Source organism: Lissotriton helveticus, chromosome 10 (assembly GCF_964261635.1).
Source record: "Lissotriton helveticus chromosome 10, aLisHel1.1, whole genome shotgun sequence".
Lineage (NCBI taxonomy): Eukaryota > Metazoa > Chordata > Amphibia > Caudata > Salamandridae > Lissotriton > Lissotriton helveticus.
The window spans coordinates 675,369,142-675,393,622 of NC_136071.1; positions in this window are offsets into that span (position 1 = coordinate 675,369,142).

The window sequence follows — 24,481 nt, forward strand, 5'->3', positions numbered from 1 at the left end:
AGTCATACTACAGAGATTGGGGGATTTCATCAAGGAGAAGGGGGTCCTATCAGAACTGCAGTATGGGTTTAGGGCCAGGAGAGGAACCATGGACCAGTGCCTAAACCTCCTCATGCTGGTCGGCAAATACACCAAGGCCAATGAGGGTAATCTATACATGGCCTTCATGGACCTCTCCTCGGCCTTTGACTTGGTCAATCGAACCAAGTTATGGCCCATGCTGGCCAGCCTGGGCATTGACCCATCACTGGTCAACTTCCTAGCATCACTTCATACAGACTTGTCTGCCTCTATTAGAACTGACCGGGAGGGCAGTTGTACTCGGCCATTCCTTTCTAAAAGGGGTGTTAGACAGGGCTGTATTTTGGCCCCCTTTCTATTCACTCTTTATATAAACACATTAGGTAAAGATCTGGAGCACTCAACACCCGATATTCCACGCGTAGGGGACTCCCTGGTGCCCGTATTATTATACGCGGATGACGCGGTGCTCTTAGCCAGAACAGGGGTTGGGTTACAAAAACTTCTTGATGCTTTTGGTGAGTTCATGGCCTCACTCGACCTGGTGATTAACAACAAAAAATCCCATATACTGGTGGCAGGGAAGCGCCCGAAAACGCAAAAGTTGAAGACGTTTACCTGCACTGGTGAGGGGGTGACTAGGGTACCAGTTTTTACTTATTTGGGAGTTATCTTTGAAGAGGGGGGCTCTTGGACCGCCCAACTAAATGCTAAAAGCCTTGCAGTCAAGAGATCAACCTCAGCTCTAATGAGCTTCGCAAAGAGATTGGGCTCTCGTCCAATGGACGCTCTTTTGAAAGTGTACAAGACAAAATGCTTGTCCATAGCCATGTATGGCGCTGCCTTGTGGGGCTTTTCGCCACAAGGTTAAATACAAATTGCAGAAAATACCTTCCTCAGAATATTGCTCGGAGTCCCACAATCAACACCAGTTTTCTCCCTGCATACTGAGCTAGGCATAGGCTATGTTACTGATGAGCTACAATTGGCACCTCTAGTCTATTGGCTAAATAATGATATCACTTTGAACCACTGCATCCTCAAGGATTGCATGGCGTTAGACAAGGTGTCCAAAATTCCCTGGCTAGCATACATCAAGAATACGGTGAATAAATTGGGCAGGCCAGATCTTTACAAATACCCGAACAACATTGTTAAAGGTGACGTAAAATGGATCAAGGAAAACTTTCTGTCTAGGGCGTATCAGGCTAGGGAGGAGGAGGAACTAATCAAGCCAAAAGTTAGAGCAAACTTCTTGCTCTTAACCACTCCCTCCCTAGAACCCTATTTAAAAGTAAACCATTCCATCGCCACCTCCTCATTAGGTTCAGGTTTAACATTATTCAATACTCCTTGGGTGATTTTCCAGTGTGGGGGGTACCTGATACACTGAGCCCATGTAGCTGTGACAACTTTTCAGAGCAGTCTCTCATGCATTTCGTTATGTTCTGTGATCACTTTAAGGAGGTTAGAAAGCGGTTCCTAACCCCAATTCTGAGAGAAGCGGGTTTTTTACAAGTACGCCCAGCTTTGTTTTACTTACAACTACTAGGTACCACAAAAGTAATTTTCGGGGTTGCTAGCTTTCTGGTAGCTGCCATGCGTATTGAGACCAGGAAGCTATCCCCGAATAACCAGGTGGGGTGATTGAATATACTGTGCTCTCTTTTTACTGTTTTTAACCGTTTTTTACCACGACCATTTTTAAATAATCTATGTATGTACTCATTATTATTACCAATGTTTAATGCTTTTTAAACCGATGAAATGTGCAATTGTTATTTTATTGATTCCGCTTTTAAATGTAAATGTATGTATGTGTATGTTTTATGATTTTAACAATCGAATAAAGCTTGTTTTGACTGGCTGACTGACTGAGTCATCTTTCGGTACCAGAAGTGCCACGGTAGTGACTCCTGAAGAAATCGACAGATGGACCAGAGAACTAGAAAAACCAAATCCCCAGCCAAAGCCATTAGATATATATAAGCTACGAATAGAATTGGAGGAACTGATGGCTGGGAATGTGGGTTTGGACAGACTGAACACCCTTAGTGAAGATGAATTGTTATTCATTTGCAAAAGTATCACCAGAAATACCAGAGTGTACCATGAGAAATTAATGGACACCGCCGCTAGTATGGGAATAGACATTGGCAGATCTAAAGTTTTGCAAAAACCATACAGAGCAGAGTTCTCAGATAAAGATTTGGAAAATAGGTACAGATAAGAAAATTACTGAATTTGTTACAAAAATGGGGAGATTTAGAAAAATGGAAAGCCAGGTGGGCAAAGAAAAAGGAAGAAGTAGATCAAAACAAATGACCTCTGAATATGTTCTAAAAGAAGCAGAAAAGGTGGAAAAATGGTATCCTATGCGAGAAGTGCCAGGTGGAGGATATGTACATGTACTATGGTCCCTACAGGATATTGTGTCCTTTACAAATGACTTCCTAAAATTGCGAGAAAAGCGTGTAGAATGGTACAGACAGGTCGAGAGATTTGTGAAAGTTTCAAAATGCCTTCTGAAAGACTTGGATGGTTTCTTTGACATTGTAGTTCCTGTACATTTGTGGACAGAATGTAAAATTGCTGTTGATTGGCCTAGTGAAGAGTTCCCTAGAGACCCAAAGACAGGGGCTCCTTCCGAGGACGTTATGCGAAAATATAATCAGGTGATGTTGCATCTGAAAGGAAAGGTGCCTACAAAAGAGACTGATTGGACCCAAATAGATAGAACTACCCAGAATCGAGATGAAACTGTACATTCTTACTATGAACGACTGTTACAGGTGTTCAAGACATACAGTGGCCTGGACAATATAGAAATGAAAGATATGACCCATTTCATATATCAATTTGTGTTAGGGTTAAGGCCTGAGATCTCACAGTGGATCAAAGACAATAAAATCTGCTGGCAAGCTAAGCCAATTTGCAAAGTCCTTAAATATGCTAAATACTGTGAAGATGAGCTGGAAAATAAATGAAAAGAATTGAAAGAAAAGGTCATGTGGGCACAGGTAAAATTAGCAGAGCACCAGGAGCAGCAGTTGAGCAAAATGACTAATAATCAGAGTCAGGGTCCCGGGAGTGGGGGAAAGCCGAGGGTAAAAATGAGCAAAGAAGAGGCAAGAAAAAAGTTTCCCTGCCACGGGTGCGGAAAGGTGGGACGAGTGTAAGGCTGTGCAGAATGGTAATGTGCAAATTAATGATTTAAATCCACAGACGCAGAATGAGATACCACGGAAGTCCCAGCAGCAGGTAAAACAGAATCAGTTGCCTCGTGCACCTAGGCCAAATTATAGGAGCAAAGCACAACAGGGTGAAGACACTGAAATTTGGGAAGGAAGAGAGGATAGAAATGCAGCAACTTCACAATTTCTGTTAAATGACACATTCCTCTGTGACGAACCTTACTGATGGTGCCTGAGGGGGGAGGGGGAGGAGTGTGTGCTTGGCGCCTCCTTGCCGGTGGACCAGTCAGGGCCATACATTGAAGGAAAGGTTGAAGAAAATGACGTCACCTTTCTGTTGGACACTGGTGCTACCCGTTCTACTGTGAGAACAGCAGACGTTGCAAACCTACCCCTCTCGGGAGAAGCGATCCAAGTAGTGGGCGTTTCTAATAAGCTAATTAGTACCCCAGTTACAGAACCAATGGAAATTAAAATAGGGAATTTTAAAGAGATACACAGATTTGTTGTCTGTGATTCAAGTCCTGTGAACTTATTAGGACGAGATTTGTTGTGCAAAATGAACTGTACCATCTTTTGCACTCCAAATGGTGTTGAAATTCAGACCCCAGATGAAGACGGAATATACAAATTAATGTTAGCAAGACCCGACACAGAAATTAAAAGACTGACAATACAAGACTTACCTGAAGAGCTCCAACAGACAGTGAAACCAGAGGTATGGGATTTTACTGGGAAAGATCTAGGATTAATGGCAAATGTTAACCCAATTAAAATAGCAATAAAAGAAGATGCAGTCTACCGAAATACTCGACAGTATAAAATGAGTGCAGAGGTAAAAGTAGGGGTTGCAATAGAAATCAAACGGTTGCTAGAAGCAGGCATTTTGCAAGAAGTGTTGAGCAGTCCTTGTAACTCATCGATAATTGGCATAAAGAAACCAAGTGGTAAGTACAAGGTCGTACAGGACCTGCGCAAGGTTAATAAAATTGTTGTTCCTTGCTGTCCCGTCGTGCCAAACCCTACAGTGATTCTATACCAGACACCATGGAATGCTGGATGGTTTACCATCATTGACCTATGTCATGTATTCTTTTCGATTCCATTGCATCCAGATAGCAAATGTATTTTCTCATTTGAATTCGACAGCCATTTCTAAGTCTGGAATCCTGTTCCTCAGGGGTACATAGAAAGTCCTTCAATTTTTAATCAAATTCTGAAAAAATGCCTTGAAACTCTGATATTGCCTGGAAAATCAGTCCTGGTGCAATACATAGACGACATCTTGGTGGCATCTAAAAGTCGGAAAGACTGTGTTGTTGACACAATTGCCTTACTGAACCATTTAGGTGAAGGATAACATAAAGTGTCGCCAGAAAAACTGCAGTTTTGTACCTCATCAGTGAAATATCTGGGGCACCAGATAGAGAGAGGTGTCAGGAAAGTTACCACAGAAAGGATTAGAATAATTCGAAACATGGAGCTGCCCAATACCCAGAAAGAAATCAGAATGTTCCTTGGAGTGGTAGGATACTGCAGGCAATGGATTGTGGGATTTGCAGTCCTAGCAAGACCATTGATAAAAATGACAAAGAAAGGAGCTAAAGATCCAGTGGAATGGGATGACGAAAGCATGACTGCTGTTGTAAAATTGTGAGAATGTCTGTATACAGCTCCTGCATTGGGAATGCCTGACTACTAAAGGAGTTTCCATTATTTTGTGACACACGAGACAATTGTGTACTTTCTGTCCTGACTCAGATTCATGGCTTAACCAGACGTCCAGTGGCATATTTTTCTTCTACATTGGACCCAGTGGCAGCTGGATTACCTGGATGTCTGAAAGCTGTAGCTGCAACATGCATGAGTCTTGAACAGAGTGAGTCCATTGTTATGGGACATCCAGTAACTGTGTATGTTCCACATGCTGTTGTGATTTTGCTGACAAGAACTAAAACTCAGTATCTCACACCAAGTCGGCTGACTAAGTATGAGAGAATCCTTGTAGGTGCAGGAAACGTGACCATTGCTAGATGTAATATTCTGAATCTAGCTACCTTACTGCCTAATTCACTGTCAGCAGAAGTGAAAGGAGAGGTGGAACATGACTGCATTTATCTGACCGAATATGGTACTAAACCACGCTAAGACATAAAAGAAGAGCCTTTAAATGATGAAGATTATGAGCTATTTGTAGATGGCTCATGCATGAGACATGAGGAAGGAGGCTTAAGCGCTGCTTACTCTTTGTGTAATTTGGGAGGTCCAGTGGAAGCATCCTATTTACATGGAGTCAAGTCTGAACAAGTAGCTGAATTGGTTGCATTGGCAAGAGCCTGTAAATTTGGGAATAACTTGAAAATAACCATATATACTGATAGCCAGTATGGTTATGGGGTTGTGCATGACTTTGGCCAATTATGGGTGCAAAGGGAGTTCCTGACTTATTCAGGCACTCCTATTAGAATTGGAAATTATGGGCCCGATGTAGGTCGGTCGGTAACGGCCGAAAATCGGTATTTTTGGCCGTTACCGACCGGTATTTAGTAAATGGTATGTAGGGCCCAGAATTTTACAGATTCTGTAAATTTACCGATCGGTAAATTTACCGAATCTGTAAAATACCGAATCGGTATTTATACCTATTCGGTATTTTTGATATGTAGGTGGGACTCTTCTGAGTCCCACAAGCCTTACAGAATCAGTATTTTACCATGAAATCCAACTTCATGGTAAAAAACCGATTCCGGTGTGCATGCACATGTGTGCATGCACACCTGTGCCATATGACAGGCAGACCTGCCCTTAGGGCAGGTATGCCTGCCACATGGCCCCCGAATCTTTTTTGGGGGTGCTAGAGGGTGTCAAAGTGACACCCCCTGCACCCTTGTCAAAATCGGTATTTACCGATTCGGTAAATACCGACCGGTAATAACCCATTCATTCCTATGGGCTTCAAAGCCCATAGGAATGAATGGGGCATTACCGGTCGGTATTTACCGAATCGGTAAATACCGATTTTTACCGATTCGGTAAAAGGAACATCTGGATGTTCCTACATATCCACCCCTTAGATTTACAGATTTTTAATTACCGAATCGGTAGGATTCGGTAATTAAAAATCGGTAAATCTATTTTACCTACATCTGGGCCTTAGTGCAGGGTTTACTGAAAGCAATCCAGTTACCAAAAGAATTGGCTGTGGTCAAGTGTGCTGCTCACAAATCTGGCAATGACAAAGTGACAGCAGGTAATCGATATGCTGACCAGTTAGCCCAGCATTGTGCAAAGTACAAGATGGCTATCAATAAAAAGGTTGGGGGAAACGGAAACAGCTGCCAACTTATGATGCTAGAAGGAATAAATACATGGGAGGAAGTGAGAGAATTACTGGACACAGCAGAGCCACAAGAAAAGGAAAATTGGAAAAAATATGGTTGTCAGAGGAGGGTGGAAGATGGTGTTGTTGTTTACTTTGATGGTATGCCTGTGTTGCCAGACTGTCTGCTTGCTCCTATGGCTAGGTTGATACATGAAGACACACATTTGGGAAGAGATGCTATGATACGCATATTCAGACAGGCATGGTTCAACTCGAAATTCAGAAACATAGCAGAGGCACTCTGCCAGAGGTGTCTGGTTTGTCAACAATTTAACCCAGGAAAGAAAACTATAGTATTGCCAGGAAGGATTGGAAAGGCAGAGGGACCTTTTATTCGACTACAACTTGACTTAATTCAGTTACCCCCTTGTCGAGGAATGAAATACATACTTGTCATTGTTTGCCTGTTCTCAAAATGGATAGAAGCTTACCCTGCACGCAAGAATGATAGCCTCACAGTAGCCAAGTTGTTACTTAGGGAACTTATTCCTCTGTACGGATTTCCAGTCACAATTGAATCAGACAGAGTAAAACATATCCATAGTGAAGTGATAAAACAGATTTGTGAAGCATTCAAAATCACGCAAAAACTGCACTGTGCATATCGCCCAGAGGCTTCTGGAGTGGTAGAACAGCTGAATGGCACTATCAAATCAAGATTGGGAAAAATGTGTGAATCCACTCAAATGGAATGGCCAGATGCTTTGCCACTTGTTTTGATGGGACTCAGAAGTATTCCAGACCGGAACACGGGCTTGAGTCCCCATGAGATACTGATGGGAAGAGCAATGCGGCAAGCATGGGTGCCAGGAAACAAACTGATAAGCATATCTGATGATTTGGTACTAGAATACTGCAAAGAACTGACTGACCATGTGCGTCCTATCTCTCACCTGGTTTGGGAAGACGCTATCGCCAGACCAGCAACTCCAGCACATGACCTGAACCCAGGTGATTGGGTAGTAATAAAGAAGCATACTCGAAAGACTTGCCTTGCACCAAGGTGGGGAAAACCACGACAAGTAATTCTGGTTACCACCACAGCTGTGAAATGTGCAGGAGTGCCACATTGGATCCATGCCAGTCACACGAAGAAAGTGACTGATCATGAAGAAACTGAGGCTGAAGGTTGTGCAGCTGAAGGGTCTCAAGATATCGGTCCTGAAGTAGCTGAAGAAGAACAACCGAGCTCCAGTCAAGATGATTGGGTCCCAATAATTGACCTGACTATAGATCCTGTGAGAACAAGAAGACAAACCTATTTAGATAGACAGTGGGATAGTGAGGACGAGACAGGTGTAGAGGAAGATACTCAGATCATCGAAATCCAAATCAAATCTGATACTGAGGTGGACCAGATAGGGAAAGAACAGGTAATTGACACCCCCCGCCCCAAGAACTCCTGAGACAGAAGAGGGACAGATAGAAATTAGGGCAGAGGTTCAAGCTGAAGAAAATCAAAAGTTCGAAGTGCTTGAACAGGACCAGACAGGAATAGACAATTGTGTTCAGGAAGAAGAAAACGATAGAGAACAAAGCCAAATCCAGCTTACACCTGAACAAGGCCAGTTTAGGGACCAGGCAGAAGAAACTGATATAAGACCTGGACCTAGTCAGTTAGGGAGAAAAACAGAAGACGATCTTGAAACAATTGTGCCACAACTAAATGAAAATAAAAGAGTTTTTGAAGAAAGCCAAGACACAGTGCCAGTTAAAAGACTCAGAAAAGAAGACGCGGTACCTAGATTTGTAAAAAGACTGAGACTGTGACTAAAGACAATAAACGAAGAACCTGAGCAGATAAATGAAGTCTCAAGTCAAACTGATCCAGCTGTGATAAAAACCAAGCGAAGGAGTGCTCGTATAAAAAGACTGAATAACAAATAGAGTCCTGAGTGGACTTATTTTGTATTGGAAGACTTTGAAAACCTGGAAATAAGTGACGAAAGTGATGAAGAGTTGATTACTGATCAGACCCACGAAGAAGCGAAACCAACCTGAAAGTTTCCCCGTGTAAGCAAGCTGTGCAGAGTTACAAAGAGGGGTTGAAGCTTCTTTTGAGTCAAAATGCCTGATTCCTCTGTGAATGGGAGGCCGAGACGAGATTGTTTAAAAACATGCTGCAAAGTATGTTTATGTAGTGTAGCAATAGTGCTTATACTTTGGATAGGACTAACAATAGCTATTCCTTCTATGATGAGTAAAGACCCAAACCTATACCCTACTAATCAATTGCCAAAAGACACCGAAGAGTTACAGACTAGAAATACACCACAAAGAGTAGATGCACCAGAAAAGGCACTTAGCCTTAAGCAAACAAAGGTAGATTTAGAAGCACCAAATGAGGAAGGACTACATTATAACAAAATCAAGAACAAAACTCATTTAAATGTTTTCGCAAACCTGTTAGTACATTATGTAGAAGCTATGGAAATAGATGACTGTTATGTCTGCATGAAGCTACCTACCTCAGTAGCCGAAGGTGTGACATACCACCATTTGCCACCAACATATGGAATTTTCTTTAGTGTTTTATCTAGCTTATTTTACAAAAGAGGACCTTTACGGTGTTATTATTCAAACTTTGATGTGATATTTTCTGAACTTCCTGTGCGAAGAAACCTGAACCCTGTACATACAACTAGAGATGTAGCCAAATACATGAGTGAATATTTTCTAACTGTAGGTAAAATGAATATAGATGACGCACACAAAGATAACTTGACCTGTTCATTACATGAAAAAGAGAAAATGTTTCTAAATATGGTAGAGAAAAGAAGAGAAAGTTTCCAAAAGAAAGCAAAAGACAAGAATCAGAAAACCCCTAAATAGGCTGAAAGCATAGGGAGCACCTCAAATGGTGGGGCTAATGCTGCTATGTTGCTGGATTTCGAAAAGAAGGGGAAACTTTGTCTTCAAAGATAAAGAACCAGTTACTATAACAATATATTCATTGGTTCCAGTGAATGCGAACACAATTACAAGGTAATTGGGGGTTGGGGTTTCAAAGATGGGCCAGAGCCTGTGTTTCCTGAAATTTATTATATATATGGGAACAAGGCTTATTTCAAATTACCCGACCATTGGTACGGGAGCTGTTATTTTGGTATTGTCTTCCCAAAGATATACCATGTGGGGAAAATCACTATAAGCACTGAAAGAACTAATGAATTAGTACGTAGTAAAAGAGAAAGTGTTGGTGAAATAGTCGGTGATATTTTAAGTGCATTGATACCTACAGTGGGAGTGGCTCTGAACACACACAGAATTTGCAAATTGTCAACAGTAGTAGATCGGCTATCGACTGACACTGCTGGAGGTTTCCTGACGTTCAATACCGAATTGGTTGCGATCAGATCATTGGTTTTACAAAATCGACTTCCTCTTGACACGCTATTGGCAAAAGAGGACGGAGTCTGCAGAATGTTGAAAGCACTTACATACCAGACGAAAGTGTGGAAATTAAAGGGTATGTGAGAAACATTACAAATTTGGAAAAAGACTTATACCACTTGAGGTTGACAGTGCATGGAAGAGACTTACTGATAGTCTCTCCGCTGTAGGTAGTTGGTTTTCTAATTTAGGTAAGAGTCTTGTGAGTAAAATACTGATGCCAATAGCGGGAATAGGTCTATTAGTGTTTATAATAATGATTTGCTGCAAGTGTTGAAAACACAAAAAGAAATATTCTGTGAATAAGCGAGGAGTGAAAAGAAATGTCGAAGAGCTGGAATTAGAAGAATTGAATAATCAGATTTACAAAAGAATGAAAAATTCTCATCCTGATAAAGTTAATGAGAAAAGACAAAATAGAAAGTTTGAAGAGATTGAACTGGGTGATATGTGAGAAGTTGGCATCTGGTTCCATTAATTATGATGATATAAAATATCATCAAAGAGGGGATTGATGGAGCAAGGATTCGCACGTAACGCGACTTGCTTGAATTCATGAACCTCAAGTAACGTTAATTAACTAATCAATATGTTTGTCTTATTAATTTGCCCCTTTTCCGACATTTTTGGGTATCCCAGAGAAGCTTGCTTATGTGTTTACTAATCCTAATAAGCTTGCAAACTAAAATGGCTGCTGCAACGCGGGAATTTCTACTGCGCATGCGTCGGTCATACCCATGTGACGTGACGTACTCGCAGCTTTGGAGGGAATCTGTCGCATCTGCACACTAGAGCTAAAATGGCAGCTTTGTGTTCTCACAAGCAAGAAGCTTGCATTGCTGCTTTTGCTAAGCTGTTTGTTCTGCTTAACACTAATGCTATAGTTTATTATACAGTAATGGGTATAGAGTAGAAGTTCATGGTATACAGTGCATTCATTTTTTTGTGTGTTCTAAAACTGTTTCTTTTCCATTTCATGGTATATTACGAAATATGGCCTGTTGTCCCTTGCTGCACTCCATCTTGCTTGAAACTGGGTCTGCGCGAGATCTGCGAGTCTCCACAGCAATGACCTTCGAAACTTTGCCAGATGGCAACTCCAGCCAAGATGCGCCTGGGAAGAAGACTCTCACCTAGTCGAAGAGGCTGAACTGTACTAAAACTAATGCAATGTATACAATGTTATATTCACCATTGTTATGTGTAAAGCATATGTCATGAGAACCCAAAATTCGATGGGCGTGTATGACAATTCTAATGAGGAGCCTAAAAAAGCTCAAATCTTAGGTGGTGTGATGACCTGTCCTTTTCCTTTATCCAATCGAAATTGCGGATTCTTACACTTGCAACATTGGGGGGTGGTACACTGACCTGAAAAACTGTATAACTAGGGTAGGTTTAGCTAGAGAAATTGTCCGACTTGTCCGAATAGCTGACCTGTCACTGACCCAACGCACTCAATAGCTGATAGAGAACAGAGGTGCTGCGGAGCACTCTGTCAGACAGACTCACAGACCCAATCGGGGTTTTGGGAACCTTAAGTGCTGGCGAAGCACTTTGCTGGGAAATGCGATAACCCAATCGGGGTTCTGACTGATAGCTGCAGAGAGGGAGTAGTGCAGGCGGTGCAACTGAACTGCTGGTGCTGGTCTCAACTTTGGTGGTCCGGTTCTGATCCAAATCTGGTTTTCCTGTCCCGGTTTCCATTCTGCACCTGCTGGCCTACTGGCAACTGCATTCCTTGGGGTTTCTTCTGTCCTTAACTGACCCGTGGCCAGGGTTAGTCTTCACACCATTCTAGGTAAATATAAATCTGTGAAAGAAACACATTTGCGTCTTTTCTAACCCATCCTGAAATCTTGCTAGAGTCATAACTGCATATGTTCTTTTTCCTCTCCTCCTCCTTATTGAGACATTTTAAATCGTAATCCTTGCCATTTTAGCATGACCCATTTTTTGCCTATCCTTTAGAATTGAAGATAAGAGAACTGTTCATGAGTATATAGATGTTCCTTTTCTTTACCCTCCTTTAGCCGAACTAAAGTGGTTGTTCTGAATTATTAGCGTGTTCCATCTTTACCTTCCCTATAGATTACATGGTTACTCCATTTATCGTCATTCCAATTTGAGTTCCTTATTGCCTTACCCACCCGTTAACAGTGATTAACGTGTGATTTCTAGCATAACTCTTATTTTCCCCGTCCTTTAGAAACACCATATTAAGTCTAATTTCTGTAAGTTTCTTATTAGTATGTTCCCTGTTCTGACCTTCCCTTTAGATTTCTAAATGGTTGGCATCATATATCTCTTACATGGTTATACGCTTTTTATGATTCTTATTATTGATAGTTTGCTTGCTGTAGACCTTATGCTTTCGACCCTTGAAGAAGAATAGATAAAGGCTTTCAAAACTTCTTGAGTCTGTGGTTATTTTAAAAGAGTGTAAATGTTATAAATGTTATTTTGACTGCTTATCTTTTCAGCTAGCTCCCTGATCCATTGTGGTCATAGGTACCAAATGACAAGGATTGGTAAGTCAATGGTATAGGAATTAGTCAGGACTAAATAACTGGTAGTAGAGTGTAGGTTACCCGATTAAGTATATATGGTGAATTGAATTATGGGCCCAAGTGTGCATATGGTAAAATCATAGTCGGGTGACCTGCTCGATCTATCAAAGGGGAGAGAACGGGGAGTTGGCTGCTGCTTGGCTTAACTGATCTACCTGCAGTTTACTTGATGAATTGTTTACTGTTTTATTATTTTTCTGGTGTGCACTATTGTATCGTTGTAATCATGAGAATTCTTATCTTTGTATGCCCTATTGGATTTGAATTAATTGTAATAAGAATTGTCTGCTTGGGGTGGGGGGGGGTTATTATTAAAAATAATTACGTTTTTTTTTATTTTATAAAGAAAGTTATATTGCATCATTGCAATTTCGTACACATGTGGTTTTGGAGTGTTTTAGCTGACTTGTCTCACTGGGTTTCATATTTAGGCATGAATTTTATTTATTTATTTATTATTTATTTTATTTAAAACATTTATAAAGCGCAACTGTCACCTTGCAGGTATCCTGGCGCTGAGAACAACTCTTTGAGACGAATGCAGAAGGAGATGAACAGTTGAGTAATTGGCGTTTAGCATTTTGGATACAGCCAGGTTTTGATCCGTTTACTAAAAGGGAGAAGTTCTGTTATTTGGCGGGCATCCAGAGGCAAGCTGTTCCAGAGTTTTGATGCAGTAACCCTGAATGATCTTCCTCCTGTCCTGACTTTTTTAAATCTTGGAACTTTAACCAGACAGGCTGTTGTGGATCTAAGGGCTCTGGTTGGAATGTACCATTCGAACAGAGATTGCAGAGGAGCGGGGCCAACTCCGTGCAGAGCCTTAAAAACAAGGCAGAGAGGTTTAAAAGCAACTCGCTGTTTCATAGGGAGCCAGTGAAGCTCAGCCATTGCCGCAGTAGCCGAGGATCTCCTAGGCCATCCCAGGGCCAGTTTGGCAGCAGCTGATTGAACTCTTTGGAGTCTATCCAACAGTGCAGACGGAGCCTCAAGCAGCAGCGCATTACAATAGTCAAGACGACTAAGAATGGTGCATCTGGCAATTAAGGCCCGGGCCTTCAAGGGAAGGAGTGGGAAGATCTTGCGGAGTGAGCGAATCAAAGCAGTGCAAGTAAGCACTGTTTTCGCGACCTGGGCTTCCATGGTGAGCTGGTTGTCTATCATCACTCCCAGATTGCGAACGATGGTGACCGGCTGTGGTTTTTCCAGAGTTTCAGGGGGCCAGAACTCAGCTGGAAACGGGCGGGGGATCCGACTTCCGGCACAAAACAGAACCTCAGTTTTGGCGGCGTTGAACTGTAAGGAGTTCTTGTGAAGCCAGCAAGCCGTGTCTCGCAGACAGTCATGAAACGACTCCAATGGAATCGATTCCTCACCCTCCCAGGAGAGAATGAGCTGAGTGTCATCGGCATAGTTAATTGCTCTTAGCCTGTGGGATTTAATTAATGTAATTGAAGGTTTTAAATACACGTTAAATAAAATCGGGCTTATGGACGAGCCCTGAGGCACCCCGTGAATCACCGGGGAGAAGGCCGATTGATACGGGGGGAGGGACACAGCCTGCTTCCTGTCCCGCAGGAAGGAATGAAACCAAAGCAGGGCAGTGCCACCCACCCCAGCCTCTTTTAGTCTCTCCAGCAGAATCATATGATTGACTGTATCGAATGCGGCAGACAGGTCCAACAGGATCAAGCCGCTGCCTGACCCCTGTCTACACGCATACGAAGGTTCTCCATGGCAGTGAGTAGAGCTGTTTCAGTGCCATGGGCTGGACGAAAGCCAAATTGTATTTCGTCCAGGAAATGATTCTGCTCCAGGTGTTTGGAGAGGCATGAGCTCACCCAGCACTTGGCAATTTTTGCCGGGAAAGGTAACAGGGAGATAGGTCGATAATTCTGTAGACACTCAGGATTCAGGGAAGGTTTCTTCAACAGTGGCCTAATGAGAGCCTGCTTCCAGAGGGCAGGAACTAGGCCACTGCTCAAGGATTGGTTACAAATCCTACAAAGAGTGGGGAAGAGTTCCTCTCCAGTTGACTTCCAGTATTTAGGTGGGATTGGGTCAAGAGGAGAGCCCGAGGAAATCCCATGAGCTAGTCTGTTAAATTCTACCTCAATAATGGGGGGAAATTCCCACAGGAGATCCATGGGCTGGCACACTTGGCTCGCAGCTCCAAGGTCAATGATGGCAGTGTCAGGGCCGATGGAGACGACCAGCGTGGGGGGGATGCTTAAGTTTCAAATGATGATCTCAATTTTATCATTGAAAAACAGTGCCAAATTGTCGCACAGAAGTTGTGTGGGAGGGGTAACTTTTTTTGCGCAATCAGGATGGATAAGGCTGTTCAGGATCTGGAAGACACTCTTGGAGCTGTTGGCGGCTGTACAGATTGTAGAACAATAGTAAGCAGCTTTGGATTTCATAATCGCATTTTCATATTCCAAGAGTTGAGTTTTCCAGATTTGCTTGTTAGCATCAAGGTAGCCCAGTCTCCATTTTCTTTCAGCCTGTTTACAAGCCGATTTAAGAAGCTTTAGAGAGTCGTCAAACCAAGGGGCTGATGCTCTACCCTTGTGCTTACATGTTTTAATGGAGCTAGGGAGTCAATGGTTGTCGATATCTTAAGACAGAAAGCCTCATAATTATCCTCGACCGGAAGGTGTGGGGAGAAGCTATCCTCCATTTGGAACATAGCATCAGTAGTTCTGCGCCTTTCCAGAGCCTTCCAATCTCTATAGGTGACTTCGGAGGGAATACTGTGTGCCAGTATTTTAGTTCCCTTACAATTAATGGAAAATTTAAGAAGAGAGTGGTCTGTCCAGGCCATGGGCAGAATATCATTCAAGTGTACTAGCTGAGGGGTGGAGAAAATCAGATCAAGTAGATGTCCTGCTCTGTAAGTGGGTTCTCGGACTAGCTGTTTCAGCCCCACGCTCTCACAGGAGAGCAGAAGGTTGTGCAGTCCAATATCTAAAGAACGGTTAGGCCATAGATTGAAATCCCCTAAAATAATTAACTTATTATGGGAAATCGCCATGTTGGACAGGGAAGTAAGTAGCGATTGTTGGTGCTGGGCACTGAAAGCCCCCGGTGGGCGGTAGCAGATGATTGCCGTGAAGGTGACTCCTGTTTGACTATTGATTGAAAGTCCAAGGAGCTCAGTACCAACAACCGGGTCCATATCTAAGATGTTAACCTGCCAGGAGGCTCTATAGATGATTCCCACTCCACCCCCCCGACCTTTGGGTCTGGGTAGATGCAGGATTTTGTAGTCCTGCGGGCAAGCCCAGTCGAGTTCAATTTCACAGTTAGGGTAGGTCCATGTCTCGGTACAAAAAAGAACATCTAACTGATGAGTTTCTACTAGAAGTTGAATTTCAGCGGCATGTTTTGGCAGTGATCTTACATTGAGGAGTCCGCCAGATATCAGACCACTGGTCACAAAGTCACTCAAAGGGAGGGCGGTGGCGGCAAAAGAAAAATGTCCTTCACACGCCTGCTCCCTCAGATTGAGCAGAGTCTCCCGAGAGTACAGTGGAGGAGAGGCCCCATGGTTGACAATGAATCGGGACGAGTGGCTCGCGCTCGCCGCGGCCTGGTCGCGGACGGGCGCAGACGGGCACGCTTTTGGCGCGCTGCCAGCGCGCCCGCTGCGCTCGTCCGCTGCGCTTCCGAGAAGTGAACATTTTTAATGGCAGAGGCTGGGGGAGGGGATGGGGCGTGGCTTGTGTGGGGGGCGTGGCCTATCGTCTCGAGGCGATGGCGACACTGAGGAGACCCTCCCTGCAACAGCGCTGGAACCGCTGTGCAAGTACCCCCAGTCGAGAGCATGAATGAACATGTATTGAGGTGGCAAGACTTTTATGTTGTGTTATGCACACATGAATGCCAGTGGATTATCTAATCTCTCCTGAAGTGTAAGCTAGAGTGGAGTATGTAAAAAAGGAATTTATGTTTGAACTTGAGAGTCTAGGTAGAGGTGGTTTCAGTGATTGGCAACTGTGCGTTGGATGTATCTGGGAAGGACTGTTCAATGTGTCCGGTTGAATGAGTGGCTGATAATTCTTGGAGTTAACTGGTGTTGGAAGTATTGTTATAGGCAATAGTAAGGTATATCTGTGCAGTGCTAGATGCACGTGAGATGTTATTTAGCACATGTTCTGTTAGATATCGGATGTCTGTAGGAAATCAGCCTTCTGTGTGGGGTCCCTGCCATTTTTGTCATTAAACATGTTTGAATTGGTACACCAAATTAATATAAATCAATCATAAACTTTATTTGATTTTATTAAAAAATTCAGGCAAAAACCATCATGATAAAAACGCAGATACAATTGCAAAAGAAAATTCAGAGGTTGACAACACTTAACACACCCCTTTATAAACTCCCTAAAGAAACTTGGGGCCATATGTATCAAGCAAATACGCATTTGCAAAGGCGAATATGCTAAATGCTATGTATAAAGCAAAATCTGGTGCAAAACAAGGAATCGCAAATTTTGCGATTCCTTATTTTGCAATTGCATTTAAGGAATCGCACATTTTGCAAAATGTTCTTAAGGAATCGCAAATTACCACCAACTTCTAGTTGGTGGTTAAGTTGTGAATTCCTTGAAAAATGCACATTTTTGCATTTTTGTAAGTGCCATGTGACGCACATACATGCCCTTAGGGCATGTATGTGCGCCACATGTGCACCCATGCATATTTCAGGGGTGCAACAGGGTGTCCTTTGGACACCCCTGCACACTTGAAATTATTCTCAATTTGCGATTAGCAAATTGCGAATCGTAAATTGAGAATAACTTCCCATTCATTCCTATGGGCCTCCTATCCTATAGAAATGATTGGGAAAGTATTTCTTAATTGCGATTCGCAATTTGCTAATCGCAATTAAGGAATTTTAAGAAATCGCAAAAAAAATGTGATTTTGTACATACATACCTATTTGCGATTCTCAAATAGCGATTTCTTAAAAATCGCTATTTGAGAATCGCAAATCAGGTTGATGATACATATGGCCCATAGATACTTTGTGACAAATTGACTGTGAAATAAAAAGTTGTTAAAACAAAAAGGCTGGCCTAGTTTGATCAAAATCATGAAGATAAAAAAGGGTTTTAAAAATTTGTGATGAAGCTGATGCGGCATATCATCACAATGTGCAAAGTGTCACATTTGAAAGAACAATTACGGGAGCAAAATGGAGGATCAGTAAACTTGTACCATGTTCCCTCTGGGGCCAGCAACTGGTGGAACAAATCAAACCTAATTTTTATTCAAAGAAGACGCTGATGGTTTGGGACATCATAAAGCAGGTATATCCCTGGGACCGTCTTGACCATGATAAATTTACAAAATAGTGGTTTGGCAAGGATAAGGCTTCTCTCTTGTCTGCGTTCTTACATTAAAAGACTCCTTTAACCAAGCCACATCTTGTTAATGATGTTTGATGGATTAAAATATAATTCCGGTCTGCCTAAATTGATAAAATCTCTAATCTAAGCCAGTCAAGATATGTTAATAGCTTAATCCAGATTCATGCAATCAAGTGTAGTCTATTCAAACTCAAAACATCTTTTACCCAAAGGCTACACAAGAGGAAAATGGGACGCTACCATATATAGTCTGAAATATAACTAAGACCGAGTTCTTCATGTAAGATTTCTCTGAGATATTTGTTCACTGCTATCCCAAGGGAATCTATGTTTGCGTAACCCCACATTTCACTACCAAATGTGGAAATTGGTACACATTTGGCCTTGTATACATCCAACATGATTTTCGAAGGTTTATGACCCAAGCGGAGAGAGGAAAATTAATTTACCCCAGCACGTTCTCTCATGAGCGAGTTCTTATTCTTTTTAATTAATGGTTGAACAACTAAGTTTTGAATCTAATAGAATACCAAGGTATGTGAAATTATTCACCTTATTTAGAATGTGGCCATGGGCTGAGAAAGTAGCTCTGTTTGTGCTCTTAGGCCGCAAGACCATTGCGTGTGACTTATTAAAATTAGTGCGCAAGTCCAGACTACTCGAAAAATCAACATAGGGATCTAAAAGCTATTGTAAAGATTTGGCTGCACGAGCAATTAAAACGGCTTAGTTCACATATAGAAGTGCTGGGAGCAATCTCCCACCTGCTCTTGGAACATCTACACTCTTAGATGTAAGCACCTTCTCAAGACCATTAACATACATAATAAAAAGAAAGGGGGCGAGGATGCAGTCCTGCCTTACCCCCTTACAAAGTGCAAAGTGCTTTGTACATTCGCTGTTACTGTCATAACAAACTGAGGCCATCAGTTCTCCATGGAGATCCTAAGAAAACTAACCAGGCACCCTTCCAGTCCCATGGGCCCCAGTTCCACCCAAAGTTTTTCCCGCTTAACCAAATCAAAGGGGGAGCTGAGATCCATGAATGATTGATGAAGAGATCCTTTCTTTGACGGTACATACTTAATAATTATAAGATGGAGATTAAGATTCTGCTTTACAGTGCCCCTTCCTGCACGAAACCCATACTGAATATCAGACAAGATAATCTGTTCATCAGAACACTCAGTCAATCTATTCAGAATGACCCTGCCTACATTTTGAGTCACCTGGGATCCCATTCACCCCAGGAGCCTTTCCCCTAGGTAGCGATTCTATAGCATCTCTAAACTCTTCCCAATAGAATGATAATTTGACAGCCTGATTCCTAGATGGTAAGCCATTGGCCAAACACTCCCCCCATATATAGTACAGAAAAATTATCTTCCCAAGACTGTGCCGGATCCTGGGCCACCAAATCAGTCCCCCTTTCCTCTTTAAAAAAAAAGGATGGTAAATTACTTGCCAGTTCTGTGCACAATTCTTCCTGGTTCTTGCCGAAAGTAGGTCCTCCCACATCTCTGTCTGCGATTCCTCCTTCCTGTAGGTAATTGCTGCTTTAATACAGCCCGGCAAGTTTCACTTTACGCATGTTTCGTGGGTTTATTTTTAACTGAGTGAGGAGTGCCTTTTTTTTAACAGAATTTTACATAGCTGACCCGTATCAGGTATCAGAGCTCTTTACATAGCACCAGTTGCGTTACATGAGGACACATTCATTTTTGTTAGGCACAGGGAAATTAAGTGATTTGCCCAGAATCACAGGATGTTCAGCGTCATTGCTGAGACTCCAGCAGAGTTCCCCAGAATCGAGGTGGACCGGCCTAGCCGTTAGGCCAACTCCTCTCCCCAACGTGCCCTGGTGCAGTAACTATTCAACCAAGGGTGGGGCAACAGAGAACCCGGCTTTGCCTTGTATGATAGTGCAGTATTAATGTGGCTACCTATTTTGTTGTAAGCTGATAACATTTTTTGATAGGTGGATTCTACATTCAGGCAGGTCCAGATTTCAGAAGAACAAGATATAACCAAATTCTTTGGAAATAACCTGAGAGCACTTTTCCCCCACTCAGTCTTGTTCCCTGATCGGCTGACTTGACCATGTTCCCAAAATGATAATAAGAAGCAGCTTTCTTAGTTATCCACTGCATCACTCTTGCTCCTGTCTTCTCCTCGCTTTTCCATTTTTTAATGCCCTCTCCTTGCTTTTCCCTTGTTCTCACTGCTTTTCCCCGAAATTTTCTGTGTGCCTTCTCCTTGCTTTTCTCTCGTTCCCACTGCTTTTTCCTTGCTTGCCCCCCATTTTTTGTGTACCTTCTCCTTGCTTTTCCCTCATTCCCACTGCTTTCTTCTTAATTTATCTCCCCGTTTTTGTATGCTTTCACTTTACTTTTTCCCTTATTGCTGCTCTTGCATATTGCCCGTTATTTCCCTCCTGCCGCCTAGCCCCGTCCACTGCCTCCCGGTGCCACTCCCTCCTCCTCCCACTGTTGCTGCATCGCTGTTGCTCCTGTCTTCTCCCTGCTTTTTCATTTCCCTCATTTTTTACTGCTGTATGTTTCCTTTTCCTTCATTTTTCACTGCTTCTTCCTACCCCTCCAATTTTTTGAGTGCCTTCTTGCTTTTTCCTCATTTTCACTGCTTTCTCCTTGCTTTTACCCCTGTTTCTGTGGGCCTTCTTCTCCCCTTTTCCTTGTTTTTGTGTGTCTTATGCTTGCTTTTCCTTTGTTCTCACAGAATTGTCTGCTTTTTCCCCTGTTTTATGTGTGCCTTCTTCTTGCTTTTCCCTAATTTTCATTGCTCTCTCCCTGCTTTTATCCCCGTTTTTGTGTGCCACCTCTTTGCCTTCCCCTTGTTTTTACTGCTTTCTCTTTTCTTTTTCTCTAATTGCTGCTCCTGCATTCTGCATGTTTTTTCACACCACCCACCCAGCCCAGTCCACCACCTCCCAGCACCCCTCCACTCTCTCAGGACCTACTTAAAGGAGGCAACAATGCAACCCCATTGAGAAGGTCCTAGCTCTCCCAGTGCTGCTGCATTAGTCTTGCTCCTGTCTTTTCTTTGATTTTTCCTTGTAATTTTTTTAAGTACTTTCTCCCTGATTTTCCCCCATTTATGACTGCTTTCACTTTGCTGTTTCTTCATTTTTCACTACTTTCTCCTTGCTTTTTCCCCTGTTTTCTTAGTACCTTCTCCTTGCTTTTCCCTCATTCTCACGGCTTTCCCCTTTCTTTTTCCCCTCATTGAAATGGAATACCAGCATTTGTAAAGCACACAGCTACATCCTTGAGAGGTGCCCAGGCGCTGGGGGCCATTGGGAAGATTAAGTATGCTATTGCCCAGAGTCACATGTTGATAGGCTAAACTGCCGCCGGTGCCGAAGATCGAACCGTGAACCCCGTGGTACGGAGTCAGGCACCCTGGCCGCTGCACCACACCTCTTCCACCATTGTCACTCTCACATGCTGCCCATTATTTCCTGCCTCCCGCCTAGCCCTGCCCACCGCCTTCCAGCACCCCTCCCTCCTCCTAGGATCCACTTAATGGAGGCCGCAGCGCGACCCCATTTATCAGGTCCCAGGTCCAGCTCTACCTGTAATGCTGCATCACTCTTGCTCCTGTCATTGCTTTTCTCCCATTTTTTGTGTGCCTTCTCCTTGCTTTTCACTCGTTTTCACTGCTTTCTCATGTTTTGCCCCCGTTTTTTGTGTGCCACCTCCTTGCTTTTCCCTCATTTTCACTGCTTTCTCCCTGTTTTTTCTCCTGCTTTTGTATGCCTTATCGTTGCTCTTCCCTCATTGTCATTGCTTTTTCCTGCTTTTCCCCTGTTTTCTGTATGATTCTCCTTGCTTTTCCCTAGTTTTCACTGCTTTCTCATGCTTTGCCCCTATTTTTTGTGTGCCTCCTCCTTGTTTTCCCTCATTTTCACTTCTTTCACCTTGCTTTTCTCCCTGTTTTTGGGTGCCTTCTACTTGCTTTTCCCTCATTTTTACTACTTTCTACCCCTTTTTTGTGTGGCCTTGTCCTGGCTTTCCCCCCGTTTTTGTCTAACCTTCCCATGCAACTCCGGACCACCACCTCACCTCCAGAATTCTACAGGGCCCTCAATACCTAGCTGTTTGAATGAGCCTTCGGGACCTGCAAGTGCCTGGTTACCCTGTTAGGTGATTAGCCGCACTTTACAAAACCTGAAATATTGACTAACCTTGACACGAAAGGCTCTAAAGAGCTGCGTGGAGAGATCCGAGATAGGGGTAGCTGCAGAATTTAGGGTCGTGCTTGGACACCACCCATGGGAACTTTCCAATCACAGGCATTTTTGGAACCTAGACAATGAGGGGATTACACTGCAGTGTGCCTTGCATGGATTCCATGAGATTTTCTAACCCGCAATGTCCTGCACACCTCAAATTATGCCTGAAATCACATATTGTCTTTGCATTTCTGTGGTGGAAACTTCCGTAATCTGCAGGAATCCACAAAAACCATACCACCCAGCATTACTGCACTTGTGCTGATAAAAACTCTGAGCCTCTTGTGTAGCTGGGACTAGTGTCTGAGAAAGGAATGGATCAAATCGAGCTCAATAGGAGTTCCCTTGAAAACACTCCCATTGACCTTGGTTTGATCTGTTTCTGTTGTGGGCACTATCCAAGACACACATCGGCACAAGTGGGGAAACGCTGGCTGGTAGGAATTTTGTTGATTCCGGAAGTTTCCATCACAGAAATGAGAGAAAAATGTGTGCTTTTTTTCTAAAGTTTTTAATTTGCAAGAGCTTTTGGGTAAAATTACCTAGTGAAAGGTACACAAGTCATGCACCACTATACTCCCCTGGTTATTTAGTTTTGAAAAATGTCCAGGTTTGCTGGATTTCCCTAGGTGCCGGCTAAACTAGGGCCCGAAATACATAGCTACCCACTTAGAAAAAAGGGTCAGTATTTGAGTGGAAAAATGTGATGTATCCATGTGGAGTTTGGGCTGTTTCCTGTCGTGGGCCCTAGACCTAACTACATAAGTAAGGTACCACTTTTATCACAAAACTTAGGGGAATGGTGGGTTGAAAGAAGTTTGTGGCTTCACATACATTCAAGAGCTTTCCTTCACAGAAATATGAGGAAATTGTGTTTATTTAGTCAAAGTTTGAGGCTTGCAAAGGATTCTGGGTAACAAAAATCTATCGAGAGCCATGCAAGTCACCCACTCAGTATTCTCCTAGGAGGCTAGCTTTAAAAAATGCACAAATTTGCTAGGTTTCCTTGAGTGCCATCTGAGCGAGGCCATAGCTACCTAAAAAAGGGTCGGTTTTGAGTGGAAAAATGTTATGTATCCATCTTACTTCTTAGGTTGTTCTGTTTTGGAAGCACTAGGCCTACCCAAACAAGTGAGGCATCATTTTTATCAGACGTCACGTGGGAGCATGACATAGTAGAAAATATTTTATTACCAATTGGATTTTAATGCATTTGTGCCTTCGAAATGTTAACCTGTGTGTTAGACAGAAGTCATTTTTAAAAATACCCTTCAAATCATAAGATAGTACAGGTACCCACAAATTCAGAAATTTACAAATAAGAACTCTTTCTAAACTTCATATCTTGTGCTTATTTTAGAAACACATATGTTTCCTTCATACTCATTTTCATCCTACATATTTGACCATATGAGTTTGTCTATACCTGGTTCACAATGCAAAACCATTATATGGTGCAGCTCATGTGTTGTCTCTGGGTACCTTGGGTTCGCAGAGGCCCTGAAAACCCTATATATCCCTGCAACCATATGGGTCCAGCTGGCGTAATGGTGTATTGATTTTGGGGATTGGCAAAAGTGACCAAAAGCTATAGATGAAAACATTCTCACCAATGGATGTTTTTTAATACTCATTTTCAATATTTCAACAGTGAGCCTCTCTGTGAAAACTATTCAAGGTTCTCCACATGTGACCACTGGCTAAATTTGGAATTTTGTCTACATTTCAGAAATCTATAGATTTCCCAGATCACCCATGGGGTTCCCACTGGTTTCAGCCACAAACTAGAAGTAGGTTGAGAGCACATAAAATTGGAAAATGACAAAGTTGTGGTCAAAAATAGTTTCTATTTTCAGCTCTGCATGTTCCTGAAAGCTGGGAAAATGGTGACATTAGCACAGCAAACTGTTGGCACAATGTTTAGGAAAAAAACAGACACTTTTGTCCAAAGCACTTTTTTCCAATTTTTCACCCAAAACTGAAAATGTATCTTTATTTTGTCTATTTTCTCAGTCCCATCCAGGGTAATCCTCAAACCCTGGGTATCTTTAGAATTCCCAGGATCTTGGAAAATAGGGGAAGCAAATTTTGCATGGGTGCCTTATGTGAAGAAATTGCATGCAGCCCTAAGGGCGAACTACCCCAAATAAACAAAAAAGGGTTAAGCATTTGGTTAGGGGGTAGGCCTAGGAGTTAAGGGGTAAAACAATAAAGGGCTAGTAAACAGCCTTGTCCCATAACTTTTTCAATTGGACTCACTGTCTTTAGTAAAACGGGACTTCTCTGTCTTT